The sequence below is a fragment of the Ambystoma mexicanum genome, chromosome 4p, assembly GCF_040938575.1.
Source record: "Ambystoma mexicanum isolate Mex_15411 chromosome 4p, UKY_AmexF1_1, whole genome shotgun sequence".
Taxonomy (NCBI): domain Eukaryota; kingdom Metazoa; phylum Chordata; class Amphibia; order Caudata; family Ambystomatidae; genus Ambystoma; species Ambystoma mexicanum.
Window position 1 is genome coordinate 430,976,463 of NC_090927.1, and position 16,865 is coordinate 430,993,327.

A 16,865-nucleotide genomic window follows, 5' to 3' on the forward strand; every position below is an offset into this window, starting at 1 on the left:
TTTAAAACATTTCCTCCTTGATTGCTCAGCATTGCTCAACCATATTGTATTACTTTGTGCAATTCATCCGAGAGTTTAGAATATCCCCATGGGATCTTCTTTGGGGACAATGGGCCTCATTCCAACCCAGGCATTAAGGGGTTTACGGCGCCGTAAAAGGCACCGACCCTTAACGCCTGATTACAAGGTCCCTTAGCGCCATGGTGAGTTTAACGCCTGCTTTTTGCAGGCGTTAAAATCCATGGCGCTAAGGGACCTTGGAGATAATTACGGCACCGTAATTTACGGTGGCGTAATTATCTCCTTCCCCACTCCCATTATGCCCTATGGGGCAAAAATGGGAATGGGGAAGGGTAAATGGGAGCCCCACTCACCTTGGAATGGGGCGGTAAATCCGCCAACCACCATGGCGTAAACACAGTTTACGCCATGGCGGTAAAGGTGCGACCCAGGCGGTCACTTACCGCCTGGGTCGTAATGAGGCCCAATATCATTTCAATCTTTGCCCTAGGTCTATGTTTAAACCATTAAATACAAATAACAAAAATAAAACAAATAAACGACATGCTCCTGAGATAGAACTGGGAAATATGCAGATAGACAGGATGCACTTGACAGGTGTACAATCTGCTCTGAACTGGACAAGGGAGAGCTGGTGTCACCCTCAGTCTTGTCATTCAATGCCATTCCTTTTTTCTGGCATTTTTGTATCTCTCATTTGTTCACTTTTCTTTAAATACCTGTTGATTTGTTCGTCTCACTCTCATATTTCATTCTCTTTCTTCTCCTTTATTGTCATCTGGACAAACATTTTTGGCAGATCTTTAATTTTCCATTACCATCTAATCTGAGTCTTGCATTCCTTTCATCTCTACACACACCTATTCACGCTCTTCTGTTACCATCTATGTGCTGTGGCTCAGATATAAAGAGGCAGTCTTTCTAAAATGTAGATTGTTCCAATCCTTAGGCTTCTTATTTAAGGGGGTTTGAATGGTAAATCGGTTTTTAGGGCTATATTGAAATAAAAGCAAACTATGTTGTTCAGGTGCTCATACCACATGCTCTAAGATGACAGCTTTAAAAAGTGTTTTTTATAAATAATGACCACATTGTGCCAATGTAGTAGTGGAGCACATATGAGGCCAATATCTTTCAACAAGTGCTTCAAGAATGCTGGGAAATCGAAGAATGTAAAATAAATGCAACAAGTCCAACCCTATTGTTGCTCAGAAGTTTATTAAGTACTAGCTGGGGTAACCGCCATTGCCCATGGCCTGATTGAGTGGTCTCATGTGGAGGATGTTGCTCTTGTCCTCTTGTCTGCAAGTCTTACTTCAGTTTGCTCTGGTGTCTCATGTGCCCTGGAGGATGTTGCTCTTTTCCTCATGTCAGCAAGTCTTGCTTCAGTTTTCTCTGGCATCTCATTTGCCCTGGAAGAAGTTTCTCTTGTCCTCTGGTCGTCAATTCGTGCTGCTGTTTGTTGCTGTGTTTCAGAATCTTTTGATATTGATTTTCTCTTTGCATCAGATGCAGCTTTTCCAGTGTTGTTCGTTTTTTGTGCGGCATGTTTCAGTCACTCAATGACTTCAGCACATTTGAGAAAATGTCCAAGAAAGATTGATTGATTCTGCTCTCTTCTGGTCAATGAACTTAATTAAATAGTACCCTGGCCATTTCCCATATTTGGAGTGGCGTGACAAATAAAAAGTATATATATTTTTTTAAAATTCCCTTTAAAGATGCTTTAATAAACACTTCCAAACTGTTTACAGTAGTAATACATTTTAAAGGAATAACCAACACATCAAAAATGTTGCTTCAGACACTCGCCCGGGCAAGGAGGACTGGGCATATAAGAGGCTGAGCAAATAGATGAAACCCCTATCTTTGTTCTTCTGTTCTTCCAGCTGCCTGGGAGTTCATGTGAGGGGGTTGGCAGCATTGTTTTGGCTTTTGTTCTCCGGGGATGCTGATCAGAACATGGCATTCTCAGTAGCATGGGTGGAGTGTCTTTGGGTGTTGATAGTCTGGGAACACATGTCGACCTGTGAGGTTTGGAAAGCAAGTAGAGCAAGCTGAAAGATAGAACAGAGCAAACATTAATTCTGGGTCCTTTTGGAAACCTTGTGTCACTGTTAACAGAGTTTTATTTTGGAAGTGGTTGGGTTTCTGGGTCACCGGATTGCAGCACATTCTAGATGGAGCACTGTCGAGGCTTGAGTTTTAAGGATCAGGGTGCTCTGGTTAAGTGGTTTGTTTATGCGTGTTGAGACCGGGGCTCTAATCCTGCCATCAGACCAAGACTAAGTTGATGAAGGTGCATGCAGGTGGGAATCTACAGATCAGATTCCCCTTTCATAAGCTTCATGCTAAAAGTATATTGTGTACTTGTGCTCAGCTACATAAGTATCCTGATTTTCAGTGCCTACGCTGCAAGTGGAACAGAGCAGGATCAGAAGTGCCCTCTTGAAAGATGCAGTTGCAGCCTGATGCCAGCCATGCATGGGCCGCATTTAAGGTATGCATCCCTGTTCCAAAAATTGTGTATTCTGAGGATCATGTCCTGGTGCACAGTAAAATATTATAATACAACATACCTGAGTTAGGTTACGGTGGCCAGCATCTCTCAGAGTTATCCCATCCACATTGAATTGATATTACACATATGTCAGCCCTGTGGGTAACGTTCAACTGTGGAGGGGTTATGTCTATTAATTCCAGACAATACTCCCCCGTACCACTGCAGGACTGTAGCCTTGGGGGGATTGCTTCTGTGTGTTCCTTTTTAGGTTCAGATTACACCCTTTCCCCAGAGACAGCCACCCCATAGCATGCTAGAACAGGAATCAAAGGTCACATCCATTCAAAAAATGCTAGGCCTCACACCAGGCCTTTGGGAAGGGATGGGGCAGGGTTAGAGTAGCCAGAGAGAGATCTGTATAGTTTTTGTAAGACTCTGTCTTCTTGGTTCCTACTTCCTCTCTTTCTCTATGCTGTCCACTCCACTTCCTGTAACACAAAGCACTAGTGATCCTAGTTGACGAGCTGCAATTTTCATCTGTGGAAGAATTGATGCCAAACCCGCTTATCCAAATACTAGTGGGAAAAATAAATTTGGAAGGCAGCATGAAGAACAAAATATTAGTTCTGATGAATCTATATTGGAATCCAGCAAGCATGTCTAGCCTTAATTTCCCAACTCAGGTGGCGGGTCAGATAGCTTGCTGCAGAACCAAATGGAGCGATCCTTGGTTCATATTATGTGAGGACTTAAACTGTGTATGCTTGGACACAATTGGTGTAAGCATTGGTGTTGAATCCCAGAAATCTACGATACCCGAAAGAAGAGGATCACTATGGAAAAAGACCACGGATATGAAATATCTGATTATTCTGAATGGTAGCATTTGTGGAGACACACCAGGGAAAATCACCAGGAATGGAAAGTATGATGGACAGATTCTTGATTATATTTGCATCCCCAGAACTATGGTCTGAACTTCAGATACCATGAGGGTGGAACCAAAGATGGTCAGCGATCGCAATCTATTAAGCTTGTCCCTATCCCCTGCAACCCAATATAATGGACAATTATATTTACCAGATGTGGAAGTCACCCAGGGGCAAAACAGAGAGAATGTCAGCTCACCACATTAAAGATCTGTCAGAACATCTTAAATTCTGCTATCACTCAGTGCGATCTGAAAGGGCCAATCCAAAGGCTAGGATACCTAGGTCTCTTCTCTGCGTTTGAAGCGAAGAAGAGGGGGGGCAAATAGAGCACAAATAACCCATTGTCATGTCTATGACCAGATGGTGGCCTCTTAAAATAAGATTCTGTAACAGAAAATTGTGAGTCTCAACAAGGAGAATTCTTCTCAAATTGGTCAATTAAATCAGAAGGCTGAGACTTTATGAGAGAAGTCTTCTCTGAAAAGACTCGGAAGACACATTAGCGAAATTAAAGACAAGGATTACGGCGGGGATGTGGGTGATAATTAATCAGTCTGATACATCGCAAGACACTCTACAAATGACTTCCATAATGGTAACAGCTTGGATAGCCTATTTTGAGAGGTTTTATGACCAATATCATGCGACTGACTCTGTGACTCTTACCTCTTTTCTCGAGGGTAGCGAGTGGGACTCTAATGAATCCGAACCTGAATCGATCTTTGGGATAATTAAAAAATCATCTAGTTCTCATGCTCCATGGCCAGACGGCTTGAGTAATTTCATCTTAAAACAAGACAAGCCTCAATGGGCATAATTTTTGCCCATTATGTTTAAATATGTTGTAAAATCTCAAAGGATCCCGAAGTCATGGAAAGCCTCAATCATTGTTCCAATTTGTAAAAAAGGTGCAAGATCAAACCCGTCGAATTATCATCCCATTGCCTTGCTAGACGTCCGAGGGAAGATTTTTACCTCATTGATTCTTAAGTCCTTGGTTGAATGGTCAATAACATCAGGCCACTGTGAAGTCTGGCAAGCGGGTTTTGTGAAGGGGGTCGGCACGACATTGAACATTTTCAACATAAATCCGTTAAAAACCCGAACTATCTTGCATTCATTGACCTAACACAGGCTTTCGATACGGTAACATGTCCAGAGCTTTGGAAAAAGCTATACCACTGAGGCTGCCCCACCAACTTGCTGGCACCAATAAAAGATCTCTATTCAGAAACAACTTTGAAAGTTAGATTGAATACTGTAGGCCTTTTGACTAAACCACTTTACACAAATAAAGGCCTTAAGCAAGGCTGTCCATTGGCCCCTGTACTTTTTAATCTCTTCATCTCCGATGTGGCTTAGCCTTCAAGGATACTAGATGTTTTCCTGCTCGTCTAGCTAACACCATAATTGGAAGACTCCTTTATGCAGATGATGTAGTCCCGGTTGACCAGACCCAAATTGAACTACGGAGACAACTTGAAGACCTCCAACTCTACATCGAATCAAATGGTGTTTCTATTAATCAACATAAATCCAGGATACTGCCGTTTTGGGACATCAAAAGGTTCGAGGGGGAAAGAAACTCATGAAATGTCACCTACAGATGCATCCAGATGGGAGTCTTTAAGAAGAAAGGCACAGAACCTAGCTGGACAGGGGAGAATACTTGTAAAAAGATATGGCAGATTTTTTATGTGTCCAGTGTTTACATTCTACCCCTTAAAAGTGGTACCTATCCTGATATATGGAGCCAAAACCTCCTTCACCTTTAAGGCAGAAAATTGGACAAGAATAGAAGGCTCATTTTGGAAAAAAGTACTGGGGCTACCTAAATTAATACCACCCCAGTCCAGATGATCCACATGGAACTGGGGCAGACATCACTTAAGGCAATGGTTGTTTTGAAAGTCACTCTCCTTTCTTAGAAAGTGTATAGAACAGAGACCATAAGGAGACTTTGCAATTCAAATAAAAGGCCTTACATGAAAATATGGAGACTACTTTGATGGAATGGTAACACATCTGTAAAGATATATTATCAAATCTAGGAGAATCTGAACAAACTCTTGTCCTAAACCCAGATAAAACTAAGGGCAAATTGCACATCCAGGACTGGATCCTTACACAGGATGAAAGAGCCAAGTACACATTTTATGAGAAATTGTTGGAAGTAAGCAAAGATCTACAGGCCGATTCATGGAATCAACGTGCGCCGAAAAAACGGCGCACGCGTGCGAAAACGTGCGATTCGCAGAGAAACAGTGAAAATCGCAGTGCAAGTGCGATTATCGCACAGAAAACATCGCACAACAATTCATGGAAGTCCGTGCACGCGCGAAATGTGGGATGTGCGCTGAGAAAGTGCGTGGCGCATGCTGGCGCACAGGTCAAAGAATGCCGTGCGATAAGGCCACAGCGAATTCACACGTAGTGCGGCGCACATAACAAAAGTAGGCGTAACACGGGGCGTCACACGCAGAATGGGGAACAACTCGTGAAAATGTGGGCGTCACGGGGGAAGTACAGGAGGCAAGTGCGCAGAACGCCCACACGCTCGCCTACAACACGTATTCATGGAATCGAATAGGGAAAAACAGTGCACGGCCAAAGATGCGCACAGGCCCATACATGTCCGCCACACGAAAGCAGGCGGTAGCGTCCCTGCGCAGGAAAAAAATGTGCGCCAAAGTCCTACACGCGTGAGAAGGCCCACACGCGATCGGGCCTGGGGGAGCGTGTGCGTGTATTTCAGGGGTGCACGTGAAGTTCCACACGCGATTGGCCTGGGCGCGTGTATTTCAGGGGTGCGCGAGAAGCTTCTCACATGCAATTGGCCTGGGCGTGTGTATTTCAGGGGCTTGCGGGTGTTTTCACAGGCGATCGGGCCTGGGGGAGCGTGTGCGTGAATTTCAGGGGTGCGCGTGAAGTTCCACACGTGATTGGCCTGGGCGCGTGTATTTCAGGGGTGCGCGAGAAGCTTCTCACACGTGATTGGCCTGGGCACGTGTATTTCAGGGGCTCGCGGGTGTTTTCACATGCGATCGGGTCTGGGGAAGCGTGTGCGTGAATTTCAGGGGTGCACGTGAAGTTCCACACGCAATTGGCCTTGGCGCGTGTATTTCAGGGGTGCGCGAGAAGCTTCTCACACGCGATTGGCCTGGGCGCGTGTATTTCAGGGGCTCGCGGGTGTTATCACACGCGATCGGGCCTGGGGGAGCGGGGTTTGTGTATTTCAGGGGCTCACGGGTGTTTACACACGCGATCGGGCCTGGGGGAGCGTGTGCGTGTATTCCAGGGGTGCGCGAGAAGTTCCACACGCAATTGGCCTGTGGACGCAATTCCATTGGACCAAAGGCCCTGACAGCACAGGCGCGTCTGTGACGTGACATGCGCGGGCGTGTCCCTGTACCCGGGGGAATGTTACAAGACCAAAAACTGCACGTCCGAGTGTCAGCCTGCGTGATTGGAGGATAGTGCCTCAGTGCGTATACGCGGAAGTGACGTTGGACGTGTGGTGCGGTTTAAAAGGTGCGTGTAGTACGTCATTTCCTTGTACGTGCTTCCCGTGGAGAGCGAGTGGGTGAAATCTGTACTTCTTGTCGGTTCACATGCAATTTACTTCACAGCGTTTCCAGTTCGTACTCCCTGTTACCTCTGTCAGTATTTTTCTGATTTTCTTTTCGACCTGTTTCCTCAAACAGCGTTGACTTCTCCTTTTGTCCTGTCTCATCAGACAGTGTACAATTCTTCTTTTGGCGGGGGTGTTGCCAACGCGCACACGCGCCTATTTTTCACGCTCTTTTCCCAGGCAGACGGTGAGTCGCGCACATATTTACCAACTGTGCTAGCCCCGTGTGTAGCATACCCCTTCAGAGGTCATTGTAGGCTGCGTGTGACACGCATACGTTCATTTTTGTGTTCCTGGGTGCCACAGCGTAGTGCAGGTTCCTTTTCCCACGCACGTGGTCTACAAGGGGTCGCGTGCACGTCATTTTCTGTTTTAGGGGTGCCTGTGCGTTGCGTGACCCATCATCTTTCCCCAGGGGTTACATACAGCCTAGCTAGAGCACTTGGGTACGAATTCCATCTAGTACCCTACCCCTTTGACCCCCAATTGCCCAGGACAATTGTCCACTGCAACTCCCATACGCACAACTCCATCAGTGCCATGGCTGGGAGGCGAGCAAGTGGTAAGGGTGGCAAAGGTGGCCGAGCCTCAAGAGGTTGGCGTGGTGGGCGCGGTAGGGGACGTGGCCAGGATTTGCGTCTCCCCCAAGCCCTCTACGTGTGGAGGACCAGTCAGGGACACACATCCCCCCCCCCATGGTTGAGGGAAACGTGGCTGACACCATCCCTGCTCAGCCCTTGTTGGACCGGCCCGTTGTGGCACCTGACCTAGCACAGGGTGACTCCCAGGCTGACTTCCAGGTCGCCAAGTCTAGGCCACGGGTGGCAGCGCAAGCCAGTGTCACCAGGCCACGTGGTACAGGGGCAGCCATGTCATCTGCTGCCATGAGTAGGCGGGGTGGGGAGGCTGCAGGGGCAGCTGCAGCTCCGTCCACCCCAGCTCTGACTCCCCCAGCAAGGACAGTGTTGGTCCCGGTACATCAGACTGATGTTCCCCCTGCCATAATCACACTTCAGCTAATGCCTGCAGATAGTCATGTGTTCAGTGTGCCATCGCACACTACTACTACACAGTCCACCGGTGCTCCTGCCTCTAGTGTCCAGAGCGGCGTAGGGCACTCCGGATCCCCACCACCCACAAAAAGAAAGAGGAAGAGTGCTCGTCCAGTACAGGCTGATGACCCCGACACGGCTACATGGTCCGGCACGCCAAGGAAGCCGAGCTTCAATGATGCCGAACTGGATGCACTTGTGCAGTATGTGTCCGAACATGACGCCGAAATGTTGGTCACTCCAGGGTGTAGGATTACACCTGCTCGACATCAGGCACACTGGCAGTCCATCGCGGACAGCATAAGTGCCCTTGGGTTTATGAGGCGCACAGCTGTTGAGTGCTACAAGCGCTGGAACGACCTTAAGCGTAGGGCAAAGAAGAAGCTGGCCTCAAGTCATGCCGCAACTCTGGTGACTGGAGGTGGGTCTCCACAAGAGGACATAGAACTCACTCTACATGAGCATGTTGCTGGGACCTACGTCACAGAGGAGCAGATCCAAGGTGTGGGAGAACTGCCAGATTACGAGGCATTGTCCGGTGAGTGCACATGCATGTGTGTGTGATCCATGTGTATGTAGTTTGTGCGAGGGGATTCGGTTGAGTGCCAGGTCAGGGTGTGTGTGCCTGAGTGTTTTGTCCCACCCATGTGCTTCATCCAATGCATTCTGCGCCCCGGAATTTGGGTATTACAGTGTCCCTTCTGGCCACAGTAGGCGTTTTGCACTACATTGCGCCAGTTGCCCTTGAAGTGGCATCTTGCTACCACATTGTTCCGTATTAAGCTGTGTTCATTCAGGCTGATTGTAGGAATTCACCTGGTTCTACTGCACATCACTCTGCCCCATTGTCACATATATGTCATGCCCATGGTACATGCCATCTGTGTGATGGCATGTGTGATGTATGTGTATTGGACATGCCACTCACAGGCCAATGTGTGATGGCACTGCTAGCCAGCATGCAGCTGATGTGTTGCTCTCCCATCTTGGTGTCATCAGTGTCTGACATTTTCCTCCCCTTCCAATTCATGGACAGTGCATGCATGGGAGGGTTATAGTCATGTGGGACATGTGTAAATCAAGTACTGGTACTGTAGCTTGCCTGGCCTAATAGCGTGCTATGGTGCTAATGCCTGTTTCCATTTTTTGTCTTTCTTGTTTTTGCAGAGGATGACGCACCTGATGCTGTTGAGGGAGAGGAGATGGTGCAGGCCCAGGAGGGATCTGAAGCACGACCAGGCACCAGTGGGGGACGTGGTTTGGTGGTGGGGGAGAACCCTCTCTTGCTGCAGGCCATACTGTCCCGGGGTGTCCCTGGCTGCACCTCCCCAGAACTCTTTTCAGGTGTTGATTCGGATGAGGCCTATGTGGATTCGCAGGTATGTGTTCATGGAAGGGATACTGTTCTGTCCGACCCACCTGCACCAGGGGTAGAGCCCACTATGGGGATGTCAGTGTTGGTAGGTGCGCCTGTGGTGGTTACGGATGCAGGGCCACACTCCGCAACATCTGATCTTGTTCCTGGGCCAGCAGTTCAGAGGGGAAATGCAGTCCTGCAGCCTCAGGCAGTGCAGACACAGCAAGGCGCAGTTCGCCTTGCCCCAGACAGGTGTGGTGCCCACCAACGCGGTGGCCGTCCGCCACCAGGCAATACCGCATGGGAGCAATCCATTTACGGTATGGCCAACCAACAGGCAGCATCATCCAAAATGATTGTTCAGGCCATGGAGAGGGTGGCCACTTCCATTGTTCCCCCAGAAAGGCAGATGGAGCTACTACAGCAGGCAACAGACTCCATTTGCCAATCAGTCAGGGAGGACATGTTGGCGTCCAACAGGGACAGACAGGCGGCCCTGGACAATCTGAGGGAATCAATTTCTATAGATGCCCAGGGACAGAGGGAAGCCCTGAGGGGAGAGGTCCGGCACCACAGGCAGACTCTTGTGGACTTTGAGGCTTCCACTGTCACCAGGACGGAACAGCTGCTGGAGCGCGTCACCCGTACGCTCTCAGCAGAGATGCAGGCAACTCGGGCGGAGAACCGGGCAACACGTCGGGTGTTGCATGGGGATCTCCGCACCATATCCCTCCAGAACGAGGCCTTCCAGGCCCCCATGCTTGCTGCCATGGAGGACCAAACTAGGGCATTGCGTGGGCTGCCTCCCATGGCACCACCACCTCCTGTGGCAGCAGCAGCAGAGGTTGAGGAGAGCGAATCCAGCAGTGAATCTCCCACTATTTAGTAGCCGTGCAGGCCATGAGCCCATGTAGGTGTTTTTTTTCGCAACATTCACGCAGGTGACTGTTGGTGGGCACCCTGTCCTCGGACCTCCTGGGTGGCCTCCCCCACCGCCTCTGGCCCACACATGGCCATTTTTGATTTTTGATTTTTGATTTTTGATTTTTTGTTGCAGTGTGTTGCCTTGTGTGGCTCCCGTGGGCATCCACTGTATTCCGGCTGGGCACATGCAGGCTTGTCCTGAGTTTGGGTTAGATGCTTGGGTCAGTGAGACACACACCCCTCCTGCTTCCCGTTTCCATGGGCTTGCAAAGGGGGTGCCCAAGTGACAGTGAATTACACAGTGACGTTGGACTCCCATGAGCTGTGTGGGCAGTCTGTAGTCAATACTGTGTATACATTCCTAGTGCATATTGTTGTTGTATTGTGCACTGCATGGTGTATTGATGTGTGCTTGTGCATCCATGTCTCCCTCCTGATTTGCAGGTTCATTCCTCATGTCTTCACAAGGCCGTCCACTTTGGAGATGGGGCTCATGTTGTGAGCAGTGGACTTCCAGATGTGCGTGGCAACAACACTGTACAGTTGGAGGTGGTGGATGTGCTGGCATTCTCATGTTGTAAGACTATGTATCCTTTGCCTTAGTACTGTCATGTTTATGCTATGTCGATTGTATTGTGATAAGTATTTGGTCATGTGTGTTGTTGTTTCTACATTCATGTGGGCATATTGTGTGTGGCCAGTTTCCATTAGGGACACTGTACTTTGTGACACGTGTCATGTTTGGGGGATGACTTTGTTTGCTCTCACATGGCATGTCATGCCATGGTGTACTGGGTGGCGGTGCTGGGGAGGGGTTGGGTGACATGGCACTGTTGTCATGTTGTGTCTTGCAAGGGGGTAATGATTTCAGCAGCATAGAAGTGTGTCTTTTGAACACAGCATTGGTGGTGTTTGTGTAGGAAGGGAAGCACACAATGGAACACTTCCAGATGTACAATCTCAGGCTGGTATGGTTGTGACAGTTGACTGTCCATTGACACATCATAAATGTCAGTAACAATCATCATTGATTGTCAGCTGGTATGTGCCAGGGCTGTGTGCACTCCACAGGGGTGTGATTTTATGTGAAGTAATTAGCCAAGAGCTGCGTACGGGCTGCCTCACCCCGTGCCCTTTCCCCTCCCATGCGCAGTGGGCATGCATGTGGTTGGGGATGTGGGGGCACCACCATGTCCCCGGCCAGGCCCCGGCATGTTGCAACGTTGTGCAGGACACATGCTGCCACTATGATCCTGCACACTACTGGGGGAGCGTATAACAGCTGCCCGCCAGAACGGTCAAGGGAGCGGAAGCGTGACTTGAGCACTCCGAATGTGCGCTCCACGATGCCCCGGGTTGCAATGTGGGCTGTGTTGTATCTTACCTGGGGCGGCGTGGTGGGGTTCCGAATTGGCGTCATCATGTGGGTGCTGAGAGGGTAGGCACTGTCCCCTGGGGAGGCGGTGATGGGTATCATCAGTGGGGTTGTGACATTACTCAGTATCTGACATGCATGCATGCGCAATGGCATTTATACTCACCGAGCAGCCATGTATCGCCATGCCACCCAGCTTCTATGTCGCGGTTTAGGGTAGACATTCTGTAGATGAAACTGTCATGGGTGGAGCCTGGATAGTTGGCGTATACTGAGGTGATGATTCCCTTGGCATCACATACTACCTGGGCGTTGATGGAATGCCAGTGCTTGCGGTTTCTATAGATGTGCTCAGTTGCCCTGGGGGGACATAGAGCCACATGGGTGCAATCAATGGCACCTAGCACTTTGGGGAATTGTGCCACCCTGTAGAAGTCCTGGGCAACAGCCTGCCTTTCTGCAGGTGTTCTGGGCAGGTATATGTGACTGCGGACTGATGGGCGTGCAGTGATGATGGCCAAGACCTGGTGTAGGCAGCGTGACTGCGTGGCCTGTGACACGCCCCCCACTATGGCACTTGTCCGCTGAAATTATCCAGTGGCCAGGAAGTGCAGTACATTGAGGACCTTCTCCAGGGGGCTGAGTGCTTGGGAGCACAGGGTGGTTGATGTGAGGTCATCCTCCCACTCACTGACTAGGTCGAGTATTATGTGAGGAGGAAACCTGTACCTCCCATACACATGGTCATCAGGCATCCCAAAAAGGCTGGTTCTGGGTGTAAAAATTCTGGCCCGGACTATCCTCCTCCTCCTCCTGCGGTATCCCACAGCCACTGCTGCTAGGAACGGTATGTTCATCCTGGCGTCTGAGCTTGTTTGTTGTTTGCGTGCACTTTTATGCTGTGTGGGTGGACGTACGCCTACTTCCTGCTGGCGTACGTGTTTCCGGATTGGCCACATTTGTTTCCATGAATACGTGTTGTAGGCGAGCGTGTAAAACTTCCCGGGCACCCCTGAAATACACGCACACGCTCCCCCAGGACCGATCGCGTGTGAAACCACCCGCGAGCCCCTGAAATACACGCGCCCAGGCCAATCGCGTGTGGAACTTCTCGCGCACCCCTGGAATACACGCACACGCTCCCCCAGGCCCGATCGCGTGTGAAACCACCCGCAAGCCCCTGAAATACACGCACCCAGGCCAATCGCGTGTGGAACTTCTCGCGCACCCCTGGAATACACGCACACGCTCCCCCAGGCCTGATCGCGTGTGAAACCACCCGCAAGCCCCTGAAATACACGCACACGCTCCTCCAGGCGAGATCGCGTGTGAAACCACCCGCGAGCCCCTGAAATACACGCGCCCAGGCCAATTGCGTGTGGAACTTCTCGCGCACCCCTGGAATACACACACACGCTCCCCCAGGCCCAATCGCGTGTGAAACCACCCGCGAGCCCCTGAAATACACGCACACGCTCCCCCAGGCCCCATCGCGTGTGAAACCACCCACGAGCCCCTGAAATACAGGCTCCCCCAGGCCCGATTGCGTGTGAAACCACCCACAAGCCCCTGAAATACACGCACACGCTCCCCCAGGCCCGATCGCGTGTGAAACCACCCGCGAGCCCCTGAAATACACACGTCCAGGCCAATCGCATGTGGAACTTCTCACGCAGCCCTCGAATACACGCACACGCTCCCCCAGGCCCGATCGCGTGTGAAACCACCCGCGAGCCCCTGAAATACACACGCCCAGGCCAATCACGTGTGGAACTTCTCGCGCACCCCTGCAATACACGCACCCAGGCCATTCGCGTGTAATACTTCTCGCGCACCCCTGAAATACACGCACCCTGGCCATTCGCGTGTGGGACTTCTCGCGCACCCCTGAAATACACGCACCCAGGCCATTTGCGTGTAATACTTCTCGCAGGCGCAGCCCTTTGCGATGGTTTTGCGATCTTGATGGCTTTTCCTTGCGCGAGGGCGTTCTTGGGGGCGTAACTGGCGCTGATGCAGAGTCGCTGCGCCACTGTGCGCCACGTCTGCTTTTGGAGGTGGGAATCCATGAATACGCTGTGTGCGGAAATTGATTTTATCGCACGCGGCTGGCGCAGACATTCGCACGGGCACGCTGTGCGCCAGCCGCATGCGACACTTTTGGGAGGAATTACATGAATCGGCCTGTAAATACTTTACCAACATTTTCCGAATTGTTTTTTTTAGAAAACAGTCTAGGCGATTCCGATTAAACGTATCCTGATTAGGGATGTAATGTGGCAGAAGAAAAGTGAAGAAAATTCAGCAACATGTAGTTTGTGTCAAGAATCAGGTGCAGTTGAAACTCTGAAACATCTTGTTATGACTTGCTCAGCAATGAATGATCACAGAGCAAATCTCATTTCGGAGGTGATTGCCACATTTTGACATAGATCAGCGGATGAATGGTGGAAGATTCTTCAGGTCGGCGAAAAAGTTCCTATAACATTAGCATTTATGAGACGGCTAATAACAATCATTGAAAAAATTGCGACAACCACTGCAGACTTTTCAGAAAGAATGGACGGGTGATTTAACGGATTACCTTTTCTGCCTTTTCTAATTTCTAGTTTCTGCTATTGTATTTTAACTGATGTAACTGGCTAGAGGTTGTCTATTTTTGTATAACCATTTATAAGCCAATGAAAAAATAAAAATTAAGCAAAATGGGTGTGACGTCAGGAGGGCAAATTTCACTCTTTTCACGAGCAAGGATTGGACCGCCAAAGCAGACTAGCTTCAGTCTAATCACCTCCAGTTGTGAGGTTTGTGATTTTAAAATGGGGTTGGTTTTCAATCAGGACAGTAGTTAAGCTGCTTTCACGGGAAGTCAGGACTTTCAGTAGGATTCAAAGTTGTGATGTTGGACGGTGTAGATTTTGCTAACATTATGCACCAAGAAGCGCATGGTGAGAACAAGGCACCTGACAAGGTTATGATGCATGAGTAATGTTGCTGCTGATCCCTGCTTTGGGTTTGTAGGATGAGCTTCGAGTAAAGCTCTAGAGCATGTTTGACTGATCTGCGTATGCTGATCATGAACTATGAGAGGGGGGTCCCAGTGAAAGGGGAGGGATATGGCTAGAGATGGTGTCAGGGTTGTTTTTTTGTTGGCCATCTCCCTATTGTGGCTCCATGCCTAGCTTATGTTTTTTTCATGGGTAGCTCTGTATTTTATAGTAGGGTATATAGTGGTGGATGTTATGGGTTCATCTTAACTTTCATGACCTCATGCTATGTTTGTGAAATGGGGATAGGGAATTGAACACTGTGTTTACTTTGCCTTTGTGAAGGTCGCACAGTGTTATCCGCATCTCTGAGTTTACCCCTGACTTGTATGAAGTCAGCAGTGTTATGGTTGGATTTCATGTTATGGTTTATTTTATTATATTTTATTTTATGTTATTGCTCATAGCACAAACCAAGCTGAAGACCAGTGAATCGCTTAACAACATGATTGTGCCAGAATTGGGCTTGGCATTTAATAGAGTAATGCAATGCTGTTGGTGGAGAGAGAGAGGGTGTTTTTTATGCATCCAACAGGCATGGTTAATGCTCTTCCCAAAGTGTGGTTGATCTGTCAGTGTTTTGGCCTTAGGGAATCTGGGCAACTATCTCTAGGTTAGCCAATATTGATGCAACAGTCTTTTTCTTTCACTTACAGGTACTAAATTGTGGGAGTGGTATTCCTGCTTCACAGAGACAGGTCAAATGCAAGTGTGGATGGTCTGCTGGGTATAGGCTAGTTGTGCGATTAACTTTTTCCAAATATGAAGGGGATATGCAAGGCTGCAGATGACTGTTGCAAGCGTTTGCTTCATTTACGTTTTTATGCGATTGCCAAGCCAATGTGTAAGGTGAGGAGACCTGCATTACATTTTCAGCGAGTTGGGATGGGAGAGAAAGGGTTTCCAGAGTAGGTGCAGAGTAGGTGCATATGACCAGGTCAGTGCAGGGGGTTATGCTGTCTTACGCATGTCAGGTTTCCATACCAGCTGGTTGCGGGGGCTGCACGATCATTTGAGGTCCAGACAGCACAGTTTGTGGGTGCATCTGCTCGGGCCAAAAAGACTCACCATTGCGGTCAGCATACTGAAAGTGAGGTTATTTGTGGTACGTGATTGCAGTGATGTTATTAGAATCACAGGGTCCTTGTGTCGCTGAATATAGCCAATCATCCATACTAGAGGAACTATGCAGGTATTTTTTCTGTGCACACACAGACATGACAGTTTATGGCAAGGGGATATCGACGGCTAGTTTGGTTATACATCTGCAGTTGGGGGATAGGAGCATCCAGGTAATGTAGGGATAGTGTAAGCATGGTGGTCGCTCAGCAAGCATGGCAGTAGATGGTAGGACTATAATCCTCAGCCTGTGTCTCCTGGAAGGGGGGTTTCAGGGCCACCCTTTGAGCAGGGTGGAGTCAATTGGGTTTTTTGCTCGAGCTCACAGTACACCGGGCATGGTTTAGAGTGAAGGGCCTAAGGGTCCGGCAAACCTGAGGGTCAGGTTACAGAAAGAGCAGTTCCAGTGAGATGATTGAAGGGGTACTCACGGGCAGACCTATGGGGCACAGTAGTGCAGTGAACACAGATGTTTGAGTGCCATGTCGGTCAGGGATGGGGTTGATGGATGTCATAGACAGTATAGGGAAGTGTTTCTTGGGGTCAGCTTCCCTTGAGTGTGCTCTGAGTGCCTGAGGATGGTTGTGAAGTGATCCTACTGGTGCTCACTGGCAGGCCCTGGGTCGGTAGTGGCCAATGGTGCAGGGGGAGCAGGATAAGTGGTCCAATGGTTTGCATCCACAGGGATTATCTGCCTCCTGGTATCACTCCTTCTGGACTTGGAGGGGTGCCCTCTTGCTACGCAGGTAGTAGTGGAGCTTGTTCTGTCTGTGGGGTTTTTGTGCTCAGGTGAAAAGAGGAGCCTAGGACAGGTATGTGATCTGTTTCTCCCAGCAGCCATTGAGAGTCAGCTGGTGAGACTGGACAATCTTGCTCTGGACCAGCATGAGTACTGGCGGCTGGC